We start from the raw sequence: 16,182 nt of genomic DNA on the forward strand, positions 1-16,182 counted from the left end.
CAAAATCTAAAACAACCCAGCTTGAGTTGAGGTGGTCAACAATTGGTACCATATCAAATCGGGAAACCCGACCCAACCCGACCCGAATTGGAAATCGGGTTGGGTCGGGTTGAACCCAGTCAGGCTGAAAATTGGGTTGGGTCGGGTTGGGTTGGAAAACATGGGTTCCTCGGGTTGGGTCGGGTTGAGACCCAAGTTGCACCCCTAACGATGACGAAAAAACGACTTTTCCTTATCCACTATGTGTAGGTCAAATTACAAAAAGTTTGATATTACGAATGTAGGACACCTGTAAAAATATTGACGAATCCTGGGCACCTTAAGAGGAACAACAATTATGGAAACCTCTATAGATTGGAGGGCTAGGATCTATGGAAATTATTTTACGGGTACAACCTATTTATGTTGTGTTCCATCACATGGACAGTTTAGATCAACCTATGATGTGGTCTGTACAATTCTTTGTCGGCCCGTGCATCGCACGGGGTTTTTTGCTAGTATATATATATATATATATATATATATATATATATATACTAGTAAGACACCCCATGCAACGCACAGGGGTGAAGAAAAAAAAACTGTATAAATGAAGGAACCAAAAAACTGAGTATAAATCAGGAACACACTTGAACCACTCCACCTACCTGCACATATATATAAATCAAGTCTATAGACATTCAATTGAAAATACCACATCAAGAGTCTAAAGAAAGGAAAGAGATCCAAGAGAAAGGAAATAGTTTTCCAGCTATTAATTAAACAGCCAGAAAGGAAATAGAAATAGATATTTCTTAAATTTGAAGCACACAAAGACAAAATTTTCGCGAGCATTACTTCTCATCACCTCAATCTCCTCGTAGGGTAGAATAATGTCTGAAGCTCTAATCCTTCTTAATTTTCTCTTCCTTTTGGTTGCACCAAGGAGGATAGAAGTCTCATTGCAGCAAAAAACCATATGATATTTAGGAAAAATCACCTACAACGTTTATCTAAGAAAAATCTAAATTTTATCTAAGAAAGAATGCACATAAGGACAGAAACCAAAATCACATATGAGAAACTAATCCCATCAAGAACAAAACAAATATAAACCCATGAGACCTACTGAAGAAGAAATGTACAACAATCCAAAAATGCCATCACATATTAGAGAAAATCCCAAAAGATTGCACACTAAAGCAGAAAAGCAAGAGTAAGAAAGAATAAAAAGCAAAAGAAAAGGAATAAAGAAGTTTTTTTTGTTTTCTACTTTCACCTGTGCATCATGTATGGGGCGACAAAGAAAAAGTAAACAACATTTAGCAGTGGGTTTACAACTTGTAGAATTGCATAATCAAGTAAATCAGTTGTAAAAAGAGATCTGCAGTAAGGAGTGGAGATAACAAATGAATGAAATGTTCTTGGGAGAGCTCCTTTTGAAATAAGCTACTTGCTGGCCTTAACACTTCTTATAATAACCTCTCACAAAAATCATAGAATAACCAGTACCCTATCACAGGCAGTGAGAGCCAGTTGTTGTGTTGTATTGCAATGCAAATTCCATAGAAAACAAACAAAATGGTTGCAAGGTAGCAAGGGAATACAATGCTTGGATTGTTCGGTACCCAGGATATACACTTTTTCCTTTTTTGAGATTATAAAAGAGAGACACAGAAAAATTATCAGGAAAGAAACATTGATCCTGCGGTACACAAATGCAATTTTTTTTTATTTTTTGTCTCGGAATTCAGGATACACACATTTTTTACTTCAAAGGATGGCGCAAATAACACATCAAGAAAGGGAGTGAGATTGTAATGGAGTTGGCCTGAGGGTGAAGGCATCTGCCGATATGAGTTTTACTCGAGCGATTTTATACTAGAGATGATGAGAAGAGCAGGTTAATAGTTCCTTCCAACTAGAGGAAAGTTTAAGTTCTCAGAATCGAAAACTAACAATGCCTAGGGAAAAATAAAACAGGTATAGGGGGGAGGAATGCCTGGAATTTGCACCTAATCCTTGAATAAATTATGTTTCAATAATATGAATAAATGCCTCGTATTCATAACTGCCTCAGATTTGAAAGTATTCTTCATATTCAACTCTTTCAGTTTCAGCTGAAAGAAAGAGCGCACCTTCAGCTGAAAGAAAAATGCAGTCCTCGCTCAAACTTAAGGAATTTACAGCCTTAAATTGAACAACTTTGGGACTAACACTTCATACCCCATGAGAAAAAAATCTGAGAAGATTAGATCAATACTGAATATGTTTCTCTGTCCAACATTAGCAACTAATTTTTACTTGCATAAGCTCGACTAAATCCATGTGGGTTCTAGCTCACATGCATATTTGCAAACAACCTGATTTTCAAAAGTAAGCATAATCTCATTTTAGGAATAAAAGAATGAAGAAAGAAGATGAAAAGATGTAAACTGAAATAAAATCAAATTAAAAGCAAAAGCAACGGAAAAAATCTGAAAAGTATAATGTACCATGAAACATAATTGAGAAGCTTCTAGCAAAAGCAATATCCGCACATTCTCATAACTATGAACTGTAAAGCGTAATTGATGTAAGACACAAAAATATATGCACATTGGAAGCCTATTCTGTAGAATGCAAATAGCAAAAGAAGGCATCAAACCATAATTTTAATGTAAATTACCAAGGACGTTCTAAGTTCAAGTAGCCTGCGTGATGATCTCCGTGAGCATTGGCCTAATCCCAACCTCAAGGACGGAGTATTCCTCCTCTCCAAGTTCTCTGGTCAAGACCTCCTTCAGCTCCGGGAAAAAGTCCATCAGCTACAAACTAAATGGAAAAAATAATTAGAAACTAAAGTAAATAGAGATATGAGGAAACAACATAAATTTATGAAACTCTAGTATCTGAATCGAATAGCAGGAATGGGAGAAAAGTAGAAGAGAAGAACAAAATCCACCTTCCAATTTTTACTCATCAAATATATATGCTAATTTATAAAAATATCCATATCAATTTACCTCAAGATCTAGACCTGCTGAAAATATCTGGTAGAAAGGTGATGGATGATGGAATCTCCAATGACCCTGCATTTTAAAGGTCAATATTTACAACAAAAAAGAAAAGAAAAGTAGGTAATCTGAAATTGACCTGCAATTTTACAGAAAACCCATTACGATCTCGATCGAAGGGGAAACCCTGAAAGTAGAAAACCTTTTTTTGAAATTAAACAGAATGATGTAGCATGATAGATAAAAGGAAAATAACACAAAATGCAATTGAAGTTCACAACATCTATCCACAAATCCAAATAGATTAGTTAAAAACATTGCAGAAAAACAAATAAAAAGAGAATGGATTGTAAGATTTAGAGAAGGTAACTATCGTTGCCCGGGACCTTCTCAAATGATTATGTACAAAGTAAAAGGGAAAAACACATTAGATGGCTATAAGTGGTTAAACAACACCAAACAGTTAGTTCATTGCATTCCATAAATTGAAACATACCTTAGGCCCTGTTTGTTTTGGATTTTGAGAGGGATTGGGAGTCAAACTATTGGAATTCAATAGTCAGTTTAGGACTCAGTAATTCCGAATCGCGTTGGTCTATAGTAGGAAATAATAAAAAAGATGGTAAATTAGGGCAGTTTATTTATCACCCATACCTCGTTTTAAGAACTCCCACACCACACATGTTCAATTTCGGAAAATGGGGAAAGTAAGAAACAAAGGCAACCCCAGAAATCCTAAGGCTACTTGCATATGATCCAAGCTATCAAACAAACACAATTGCCATAGGAACCCAACAACAGAAGTAATATGCACTTTGCAGTCAAAATTACTCACATACAGACCATAAAATGAGAAACACAAAAACAAATCAGGTGATAGTGCTTCATTAACATGGTTGTAACAATCTAGTTGTCTCGTGGATTTCTTCTCTAAAGTAGTGCACTTCTCTACTCACCACTAAACAATACATTCCGAACAATCATCAAATTGGATCACATGGTCAAACCAAAGGAAACCAAAAAGCTAAGAAATAGGTTGAGTTAGAAGGTCTCACTATTTTCGATCCAGAAGTACCTTGTTATTAGTGAATGGAAGGTGTTTTGGCAGACTAAAAAGGCTCACTTATCAACATCTTGCATCCCAATAGGGAGTCAAACTCCTTGTCCTAATAGCAGTTTAGTAGAAAATTAGAATGCATGTGCATAGAAACAGAGATAGGAGGTATATTGGTTGTTTAACTTCATAAGGAAATTGTCAGGGTTTGATATCTGAGATTTGTTACGTTGGCTAGTAACAAATTCCATGATAAATGAGAGTGACTCCCATTGATTCCTCCCAAGAGAATAAGTCTGAGAAATGAGGGTGACTACCATTGATTCCTCCCAAGTGAATCATCGACAGAGACAATTCGCCACCTCTGATCTTTTCCAGCACATCACTTGCAATAAATCTGTGAACGGAAGAAATCTCAATGAACAAACAGGGGAAAAAAGAAGAGTCATCGTTCAAGAAACAACATCCTTTAGAGGCCGAACAGTAGAATACAAACATGGAAAATGGGAAAAACAACCCAATTTCCACGTCAACGCCAAGCATATGAAAATGGAAAGATTCAAAACCAACCCCAAAAGAAGACTGATAGGCTCAGCAAAACACCGTAAAAAATTCAATATAAGCCTCGAAAAAACATGATTAAGCAACCAAGGACCACATGCTCGCTGTTAGGAAATGGGTCAGTTGAAAGGATATATTAAAAAATGGGAAATACTGATAGAAAACAGGATATAAGTGAGAAAGAAGATGAAGAACAGGAGGAGATTGATGACGGTGAAAAGCAAGTGGAAAGTCAGCCATGTCACGACAAAAGAAAAAGAAGCAGTAGAATGATGAGAACACCCATGTGGATGAAGGATTATGTCCGTAATTAGATTAACAGAAGTTGATTGGTTAAAGATTGTTAAACTAGGTTGTTACCATTTATACTTTTCTTGTAATTTGAAAGGCCAGCAAGGCTGAGTTAGTTACGATTGTATGTCAGAGTATCAAGTCTGTTAGGAAAGGCCTATATAACAGAGGCATCATGAGATGAGAAGGGCATAGAAAAATACTACTTTCTGAAATTCTTCTTCTCCTCCTTCCTTTCTTCTCCTCAACTTACTCTGTTTCTCTTCTCATTACAGAGATCTGGAAAATCCAATTTCTGGGTCATAACAAATACCCTTACCGTGCCAATTTCTTTCAGATCTACTAAGTAATGCTTTGTTGTGGACCAAAAAATCAGAAATAGAGAGGAATAAAAAAAGGAACAATTCAAAAAAGGAACTACTAAGAGGAATCCAAATGCGGAACAATTCAAGGAACTACTAAGAGGAAACAAAAGAGGAATCTAAATTTTCTTGTGGCAATGCTCGTCATATCTCACAAGCTCAGTCTCTCTCTCTCTCCAAGGACGACGGCACTGCTAACCCAAAATCTCGCCGTCTTTCTCTCTCGATCGACCCCATCTCTCTCACCATCCCTTGCACTACCACCACCCTTGCATCGCCATCAAATCAGCAAAAGCCTGGATTTATGCCGCAAGTATAATATTAATTAATTGATTGGAAAAGGGTGCATACAACCTGTTTACATAGAAGACCGCAAGTATACTACTTTCTCGATCGACCCCATCTCTCTCACCTTCAGTTGCTAAAATTCTCCCAAGGAAATCTAAGCCTCGAGTTGATTGAAGCCACTTTGACAAACCTGAATTTTCTCCCCGCATTCAGTTGGGAGTGAAATTCCATATCAGAAAAACCCTAATCGGCTAAGAGAAGCATGAAAATATCGAAACGACAACCACCAAATCCAAATACAAACCTTACAAACCCTCGAGCAAGTAACCAACTGTTCCAAACCCAAATCGTCCCCCAGCTTCAATGACATGAAGATATTGCAGGTGAGGGAAGGAGAAAATCTCGCGAGATTTTTCCTTTGCGAAAATCTCGCGAGATTTGTTTATACCTGCAATACAATTTTTTTTAATGGTATACCTGCCATACAATAGAAAGAGTAAGATCATAATCAAAATAGATAAAACCCTCAAAAAAACATTCTTTAAGTAGAAAAAAATTAATACAACTGCTCATCACCACCTTCTCACTAAAAGTACCATCGTCCGCAATGACGCACCAAGGCTGTAACAGTCCATCTGCCGTAAATATCCATTGATTCAACAAAGAAACCTCATGGATTTTTCATTTCAATCCAGAAGTACAAACTTCCTATAGTTGTAGGTTTGTTTGATTACACTCTTTGAGTTTTTTAGCATCCCCAAATTTTGATAAACCTTATTTTCACTCAACCAAAATATAGAGCATCAAAAAAAGGCTAGAGAGGTGAAATTAAAGTCTGGAACCCAAACTTAGCAGCAGATGGCAACAGAAGGTGTCTTAAATGTTTGACGCCCAAAAGCCTACTCCTGGAAGGAGAAAGGAATCGAATCAACAGCAAAAAAAAAAAAAGGAAGGAAGGAAGAAAGGAATTCCAAAACCAACAGCAGAGCTTGAATAATCAGTCGCAGATTGGGAAAAGAATCTCCAGATCGATTGTTGAGCCCCAAAATCCATCGAATCTTTAAAAAACCAGGACATGCCGAAGGGATGGAAAGGGTGAAGGGCGATGGGAATTCGTGGAAGAGAGATTCACACCATCTCTTTTTGCACGATTTTCTCCCCTAAGAACTCGCCAGTAAAGAGAGCGATTCCGATTTTCTCCCCTAAAAACTTAGCAGCAGATGGCAACAGAAGGTGTCTTAATCATTTATAAAAGTTTTAAAAATGTTTAGGTCAGGAAAAATTACTTTCATGAATTCTAATAAGATTGAAGATGGAATTCTCCATCGAAGATTCTGACAAACAGTTGGCATGGTCATTCCTCTGAAAATACAGGGGAAAAAACTGAGAAAAGAATCAGAGCATAATTCATCATAATAAAACTTCATGGGAATCTTGGGTCGAAAATCTTGGGTCGAGATTTTGGAGAGAGAGAGAGAGAGACAGAGAGAGTCTTCGTGGGAATCTTGGGTCGAAAATCTCGACCGAGGTGGCTGGTCTGACGTACGACAAACCACCCGGGAAATGCCTTTTGCGAAGGACGCTAGCAATTCCCATATATATATATAGGTATTCAAAGTTCAAAGTGATTGTTTTACATTAGTTCCAAAGTGGATTCATATAGTAGAGGATGTCTGATAGTTCAAAGATTCATACCATTAGAAAAATTGAAAGGGGTTTCACAAGTCTAAAGTATTACACCGTGTAGGTGCACCAAATAACCAAATTCAATAGAGTTCATTTGACATTGAAAGATAGTAATTCACATAGATTTTTCATAAGGTTGTCAATGCAGATGGTCACACAGTGGTCAAAGTTCATAAGTGTGAAAAAATCACAAATGGGTTTTCACAAAAGATTCATATAATGGAAAAAGCATTCAATGTAAGTCTCTTTGCCATAAGATTCAATAGATTTCAAAAAATAACGGAATTAGCATGCAAGACCCAAGTCAAGTCTAAAGTTTATCAATGGCTCCAAAGATTCAGAGAGTTTGAGATTTACAATCAACAATGGCATAGTATTCGAAAGGTAAATCGCAGCACTAAAGTAGTACGAAATTACGTACCTCAAATGTCGAATATATATTCCTTCAACAATTTCTAAGGCACAATACCTATCTCAAACAATGGCATTCATATCAATAAATAGGCCTAGGATAGTGGCCAAAGCAATGGTTAAAACCTCACAAAATTAAGAAAAATACTTCAAAATTTTCAATGGGTTCGGAAGTCCGACATTATTCATCGGACGCCCGCACCACTATTTATCGGATGCCCAACACTATTCATCGAACACCTCTGCACACTTTTGGGTTCTCAGTTTACTATTCATCGGATGCCCGACACTATTCATCGGACGCCTGCAGCACTATTCATGACTGGTTTTTGCGAAAATTCCATATTCGTCCCGATTTTCCCAAAACTTCAACAAACCATAACTTTTCTGTTTTAGCTCCGATGCGCTCGTGGTCGGATTTGTTGGATTCATATCGACGAGAGGAATCCATCTAAATCAATTTCACGCTTCGAATTGGTACGAGTAATTATTGTAAAATAATCTAATCTTTTAGGTTAAGCTTTCTAAAACTAAAATTCTATGACAGAACTGCCAATTCTTGGTTTGTTGGGGGTCGAAGGGCGATACTAACCCTAGGAATCCAAGATCAGTCAAAATATTCTTATTCTAAGCCATATTGATCACAAATCTTATCTTTTAAATACTTTAATCCTTGTTTTAGTGTTCTCAACATGCTAAACCTTATATAGAACATAGATGTTACCTCGATTCACGTTCTCTCTTCTTGAATCATGTTCTTCCTCTCTTTCTCCTCATGGATCTTCTCTTATGGCCACAAAGACTGTTTAGGATTCTTAATCTCTCTTAAAGTTGTATTTATAGGCTTTTCTAAAGAAGCACTAATTCTAAACCAACTTCTAATGACAAAATTACCCTTGATTCACAAGGGGGACGAATATTAAAGGGAGGGGTAGATTCAGGTATTTACAGTTATCCAAATAAAGGTATATAAAGAGACGTTTGTCTCCAAGGAAGAGGTACCAGAACCAAAATCCAAACAAGTTTTAACATTTTATCTTTACTTTCAAGCACTGTACCTATACTTTTCCCAGCTATAGATTTTATCCGGATTAAGGATGCAATGAATTTATCTTCCCAAGTGAGTCCTTCCCTTTAATTCAACTATCCCTCGCATTGGCGTTTTGTTTCTATTCTTTTGTCATTTAGTTGAAATAGAACGGCTTGTAAACCCTGAGAGTCGTTTGCATTCTGCTTGAATCGATAGCGACATTTGCGTTCTGCTCTCGGTGACGTTTCCCTTGACAATCGCGAGTCATTCATGTTCTTCGCATGTCGACGTGTCGTTGACAATTTGCACGTGTCGACATCTCCTCAGTTGGCATTATGTATGTACTAAAAATGTCCTTTCCATCTGTGTATAGACAGAGGAGCCCGAGGAAGAAGCGACGTTCCCCTCTTCATCTCAATCACCTGAAATCCAATCTCAGGGGATGGAAACGTTTCGGTTGCCGAACCCTCGAAATGAGCTTCTGATTTCATACCTCCTTGGCTGGCATGCCCTTGCATCACTCACACATATACACACTCCCCACACACGCTTGCACTGACCGACTGTGCCCTGGCATTTTAGACTGAACAGGACAGTACAAATGCGTCATGTGAATTAAATGAATAAGACAAAATGTGCTGCTATGTGGCTGTTATTTCTCTAAAAAGTGAGTCATGAAATGGCCTTTTGGTGAAATTGCCTAGCAAATCTCTCTTAGTGGGTTAGTCGATGCTTCTTTATAAATAACTTGGTCGTTCAGCAAGCTATGGAATGGTTTTTTTGCAAAATTTCTACTACAAATGAAGGACATAAGTGCATTTGAAATTTCTACCACAGATGAAGGACCAACCACTGACAATCTTGGAGAAGAAAATGAGTGAATTTGGGTAGAATTGAAGGAGGAGATAGGAAATGAGAAAGCAGAAATGGGAGAGTTATTAAAGAATTCACTTTTGAGTCAAAAAAGAAAAAGAGATTCTTTTTAACTGGCCCATATTCATCATCACTCACCCAAACCCGAAGGGAAGAGTACTTAGACAATTCATTTTTGAGCTCTTAACAAGTGAACAACTACTCCCTTTATGCTATGGTCTACCCCTTAAAATCAGCAATTTTTCCTAAACGGTAGCTTAACATTAGAGGAGTTTTTGGGATAATTATATTGCTTTGTACTATCTTATTGTAGTCACAGCTTTCAAATTTTCTAGGATTGCCATGATTTCAACCATGTGTTCATGTTTTCTGGGATTGCTTAATAGTTAATACTATCATTTGGGTTTGTATGATCCACACACAGGTACATCTGGATGAAGGAGCCTAACTTAAAATACCCAGTGTAGCCAAGGTTTCGTCTACTGCCATCAAAATTTAGCTTCCATCAGTGCTAACATTGTGAAAATTCATGTCAACATCGTAAAACCATTTTCTCAACTCAATTAATCTTCTCCATTTAACCCCTGGTCACTATTGGTTCCTTGGTGTTTTCATAAATATCAAAAGAACAAAACTGTAAAATATACTTCTTTGCTCGACAGCTGCACCCCAATGGATGCCCACATATACAGCATCCTTCATGAATTCATAATAACCTATGCATTAGGGTGGGGCCCACCATAATCTAGACTAACCTATGCATTAGGGTGGGGCCACAATTTTTACACCCATGCATAGTTTTTCTTGAGATCCAAACATGGCCTAAGGGAGGTAAAGATTTTTCAGCTATATGGGCTGAAATCTTGCAAATTTTAATCTTTATTTTTCTCTAAAATAAATTATTTGAGATGGAAAAAATGACCCAATTAATTCAAAAATTTATTCCCTTCTAAATCGAGGAAAGGAAACATTTCCCCTGGAAAAAGTTTCGGTCGGAAATATTTTTCTTGAGATCCAAACATGGCCTAAGGGAGGTAAAGATTTTTGTAGTGGGCGCCTCAATTTCATATTTGTTGCTACGTCTTTGGATTTAAGTTGAGGACTGAATCTGTAGTGGCTTCAAAGCACACCAATTCTAGAGTTTCTACTAGTTTCTACTGCTGTGATTAAAAGTTGCTTTTGCTGACCACTCTACATTTGATTGGTATCAGAGCATACCAAATCAAAGAGTATAACTGTATAAGTTTAGAAGCTTCAATGATTTCTGCTGCCGATGTTTAGAATCCACTTGGTTTTCACTTCCGCTCCACATCATATTTGGTATCAAAGCCAGGTTGTTGTATAAATTTCATTTTATGTGGTCCTATGTGCTCAAGGCAACAATTCAGAGCAAGGTTCGTGTACGAGCTGCCATTGAGAGTGTTCTCATTGGATGTTGTATGTTGTTGCCCCAATCTGTTTACTGTGTCCACTAGTTTTTTCTTACTATTTTTTGTCATTTATTTTTGAGTTTATTTATTTGGATACCACACTTTCAAATCAGGCACACAAGAGGGGTATCCTATAGGTGTCTATTTAGTTTAATTTTACTCTATTTAAATTACGACCTACATATTATTCATGTGTTTGCTTCTTTGTCACTTGTTATATAGAAAAGAGAAGAAAAAGAGGGGTAATTGTAACCGAGTTTTTATGTGGTGGCCGACCGTGAAAATCACAAGGGCAGAGTGTCAAATCTCTGCCCCTTGATTTTTTATCTAAGTGGAAAGTCAAAAAAGGGGCTTTGACCAGGATAAAAAATCAAGGGGCAGAGTTTTGACACTCTGCCCTTGTGATTTTCACGGTCGGATACCATATAAATTCTCATTGTAACCTATTGTTCTTTTATTTTTTATTTCAATAAAAGACTACCTTTTACCATAACTAGTAAAAGGCTACAGTCCTTATTTTTTCAAAAAAGTTTCTCTTACTTATATTTCTAAAATCTTTGTTCTTTCTAATAAATCTTCTAACTACACACATCCAAATATAGAAGGGAAAGTTTCTCGAAAACTGTGTTCTGTTGGAGAAATTACTTCAGAATGGAACCATTATGACATTTCATGTATGTTTGGTGTTGTAGGATTAAAAAGACCAAAATGCCTTATTCTCATTCTTCTTTGTTTTCCTATTTTTTAATCTCCACCACCATGGCTGACCATTGCTGCAACTTGAAGGAGGAAGAAGAAAACAGAAAGAATCGATGTCGGGAAAAATAGAAGATGCTAGAAAAATGAAAAAGAAGAGGGAGAAGGAAAAAAAGGAGAATTGACACTCGAAAGAATGGATCGGAAAAAAAGAAAAAGGGGAAGAAGAGAATGTTGGGGTCGTATTGGTGGAATTGGGGTCGACTCGGTGAGATTTAGGATTGACTCGGTATTTTTTAAAGTCAGCTTGGTGAAATTTAGAGTTGACTCTTTGAGATTTTTCGGTCGACTCAGTGACGCCACATTTCACGAAGTCAACCGCAATTCTCACCGACACGACCCCAAGCTCCGCTTCCTCTCTCTTTTTAAAATTTTTTTTTTCTGGAGTCTTCAACTTTTTCCATCGTCGATTCTTTTGTTTCCTTCTTCACACTCTTTTCTTCATCTAATTTGTACACTTTTTCATCATCTTCTTCTTTCTCCTCTTCTTCCACCTTTTTCGAGTTGCATCGATGGTCGTCGGTGGTGGTGGAGATTAAAAAACAGGAACAATTAAAAAAGAACGAGGCATTATAGTCTTTCTCACAGTACGCGAAATCGAATAAAACACCATTGACGTGTCATTTCAGAAAAGATAACACAATTCTCGACGAACTTTCCTACAATAGAAAAGGTTCTTTCTTTGACATACAACTCTATTTCAATTAAAAATAATCATTTTTATTTTAGGCACTCCTCAAATATCTTTTTTTTCTTCCATTTTCTTTCATAGCAGGACAAAAAATGGACTCCTATCCTACTTCTAAAAAAATAACAGTAGGCTCTCCTCTCAAGAGGATCTTTCATTTCTCTCTTCCCCTCAAAATCCTAGAAGGGGGTGGGGTGGGGATATTTCCCTCGATTGGTGCAATTCTCGAAAGACCCCCTCTTCCTCAATGACTCTCTCTCTCTCTCTCTCTCTCTCTCTCTCTCTCTCTCTCTCTCTCTCTCTCTCTCGCCTCATATTGCTCAAAAGGTTACAGGAGAACTCTCTTAAAAAAAGTCATTTCTGTCTCTGCACACACTTTACTATAATGTAGACTTTCTACAATAGTGTTTTTCACCATACAAGCCATTTATACTTTTTTCCAAAGCATTTTATCTAATCTCGATCTTATATATTGGGGCGATGCGCGCGTCAAATCTTCGGCATTCATTTTGATTTTCACACAGGGCTTCTACGGAATACCAACTTCTCAATCCATCCATGGACAGATCCACCATCAATGATTGGACCCACGAATTGCAAGCATCCTGAAAGATTTAATCCTCTTCTTTTATTATTCTATTGTTTATTTATTAGATCCATACATAAACAGATTGCGCATAAGCTATTCTTAAATTTTATTTATTTAAATAAATTTTTTCTTTTGGTTATTGTCTTATGCAATTTATAGTAACCGATCATATGCATACTTTATCATTTATAAATTTCCAGATCAAATTTGATTGATATAGATTTCTTTGAAGTTATTATTTTATTTAATTATAATCTTTGCTTGCAATACATCATTTTGTTGATAAAATTACATATCTAAAGCTTCTATACAAATTTTAGGTTAAAACTTTTACATATTCACTTCGACATGTTGAACTAGTCATGACTCATTAGAAATCCAACTTCACAGTTATATTTAAATTCGAAATTTTGATGTCCTCTCTTCCTACTACATTCAAAATTTCAAACCTTTTATTTATTTTTAATCTTGTTTTCTTTGGTGTATGAGATCAAGGGATAAATAAATACATTAAAAAAAGATCTTCTAAAGAGCATGTATAATTGAAGTTTGTGTAAAGAAAAGATGGTAGAGAGATGGTGTGTCTAGTAGCAAAATATAAGAGAAATGACTTGTTTCTAAGAGAATTATATGATTAAAGGTCTTATGAATACGTACTCAGCATCCCATCCTTCATATTTGATCCTACAGCAGCTCACTTTTTGACGGGCTGCTGTTGGATCAAATCTCAAGGATTGTACCCTTATCGTACCGCCTTTATGTGTTCATACGGCCTTTCAGCATATAATTTCCTTCTAAAAGGGGAGGGAGAAAGATATTTTGGTACAGGCAGATTTTAGCTATAATATAAAATTTTATTTCTTTCTATATTTATGTATTTCAAATTTAGATGTTTACAACATCCTCTGTAGAAGAAGATGAAGAGATTAATTTCATACTTGCGCAGGGGTCGGGCTGTCTCAAATGTAAGCAAAAGTGTGAGTGTTCTTGATCTTTCTGGCAAGGAAAAAACTGCTAAACCACCCAGACACCTCTCAATTCTTGCCAAGTCTTCTGTCAGCCCACTACCGAGACCGGTTAGCAGCATTACTCCAATATCAGTAATTAGAACAAAGAAATCAACTAGCAGCCAAGGAAATTGTGATACACCTGCCTCTGATGCGTGAAAGTTGACAAACAGGTGGAAATTCAGTGTTCTCTCACCTTTCTCTTATTGGATATCACAGATTAAGATATCTGAATCTGCTGCTAAGCATTCAATTTCACTTGGGTTTTTCAAGCTTGCCTTAGAGTCTGGATGTGAGGTATCTAGGCCCATATATTCTTCAATTTCACAATGACACACTGCTTGTATTCTATGTCACAAATATCTCCAATATTTTCAAATTATCACGTTTTTATTGCGACATTTTGATAAAATGACACTTCCGAAATAATCCCTAGATTTTAAAAATATAGCTATGTTTTTCATTTTTATCATAAAATATAGCAATAATATCATGATATTATCCTGACATTTTTACGATATTTTTATATTATATATTTTTCTTAAATTTTATATATTTATATATTTTTAAATAACTTTATTTTTATTATTTTTTCCTGATATAAACCTGGAAAAAATAAAAGAAATTTAATATATTCCGAGATTTTCCCTTGCCTAGAAATTCCCGAGAACGATATTTGTGACATTGGCCTGTATTGATGTCTTTTCTTTCCCACACAATTCTAATTTGCTAATGCGTTGTGGCTTCAATTCACAGCCTTTTCAGCGACTGCACGATGAGCTGAAATCTTATGTACTTCGATATAACCTTCTAGAACTTGGAGAACCCACAAAGGAATTGCTGAGAAGCTACAATATTCCAGAAGATTTAGAGCAGGTATAGGTCTCTGAGACGTACTCTCTGGTGCCTGAGTCATCTGATGAAGATGGTCCTTCGACTTCTACTGCAAGAGCTCGCAATTTGAAACCCAAATCATTGAATTCTGAAAATATTAGAGCGTCTGTAGTTGGAGAAGCGATTAAGAAAGAGGGTGTTCAAAAAAGAATTGCAGTCAAGAACAGGGCATCAGCTAGCAAAAGCTTCAAATTTGGCATCTGTTATTGATAATAGGAATAATTTGCAAAAGAAATCTCAGAGGCCAAGTAGGCAGGATACCAACAGATAGAAGGGGAAGGTCAAGAATTCAGGGACTAAGTTTGCTAGTGAAAAAGGTAAAACACATCTCCATTTTTTTCTTTTTCTTTTTGAGAAATGATCAGGTGTATGGCGTGCTTTCTTGCCTCGAGGCCTTTTTTCTCATGGGAAAACCGCACTGCATTCATTTTTGGTTATTGGGGCAGTTGACCTCATGGTTACTACTCAATGCTTTGTGGATAAACCCTTGCTGAATGTATAATGTCAACCTTTGTCATGGCCTACAAATGGAAATATGGAATTTACTAATTTTTGGGCAAATTCTTAAAGAACCAACCATTTTGATAGGGTCTCAAATGAGAGTAGATAAAAGGGGTCCGAGTGTCAATAACGATTCAAGCAGTTGGTCTTACTCATCTCATCTTTTTTTTTATGTTACAGATTCAAGCAATCCTATGTCCAACGAGGAAACACAACAAGATGAAAACATTGTATGATATTTTCTTCAATAAAATGAATTTCAATTGACTGTTTTGCTAGAAGGATGGGGCTGCTGTTACTGTTTTTATTGTCACACGTGTAATACATGTGACACACTTAGTCATTTGCTCCACTGATTTGGCGTGCCACCATTACCTCAACTCTCATCATTATTGGATGATCTTGTCCTGGATAAAAGGATATGACTGTAGGACAAAAGACATGATTTTAGAGTAAAATCAGGAAATAATGTCAATAATTAAGCTGAACACTTAGGAAATGATCACTTGATCACCTCGGGACTGGAGGCAATGTGCTAGACTAGCTGGGCACACAAGATCAATGAGGATGAACACCATTGGGCGTGCAATTTTTTACAGTTGGAAACCTGTATTACCAAAAGGTAATATGGGCACATCTATTCGTATCACTATTCATTTCTGCAGTGACACCATATCTGAATTTGTAAGGTCTTTTCTTAACTTCTTCCATATCTGAATTGAAAAGGTCTTTTCTTAACTTCTTCCTGTTACTGAATCTACATTGGCACCATATTTGAATTGTTCA

General features: G+C 36.5%; 1 long non-coding RNA gene across 5 annotated transcripts; it reads right to left on the reverse strand.

The window, feature by feature from the left end:
- Positions 1-622: 622 nt before the first annotated feature.
- LOC143883788 (uncharacterized) lies at positions 623-6,004 on the reverse strand. 5 transcript variants are annotated; one of them, XR_013252536.1, is made up of 8 exons: positions 5,836-6,004; positions 5,656-5,721; positions 5,399-5,539; positions 4,347-4,426; positions 3,115-4,141; positions 2,985-3,050; positions 2,648-2,793; positions 623-979 (listed from the first exon to the last, which is right to left on the reverse strand). It is a non-coding gene; the product is annotated as an uncharacterized LOC143883788 (long non-coding RNA). The 5 variants fall into 5 exon arrangements; XR_013252535.1 differs by lacking the exon at positions 623-979 and adding an exon at positions 1,950-2,342 and having other exon boundaries at positions 2,475-2,793; XR_013252538.1 differs by lacking the exon at positions 2,648-2,793 and having other exon boundaries at positions 624-979; positions 4,051-4,141.
- Between the last annotated feature and the right edge of the window lie 10,178 nt (positions 6,005-16,182).

Source organism: Tasmannia lanceolata, unplaced genomic scaffold (genome assembly GCF_043159265.1).
Source record: "Tasmannia lanceolata isolate RefF3 unplaced genomic scaffold, GAP_Taslan_0.1 ptg000008l, whole genome shotgun sequence".
Lineage (NCBI taxonomy): Eukaryota > Viridiplantae > Streptophyta > Magnoliopsida > Canellales > Winteraceae > Tasmannia > Tasmannia lanceolata.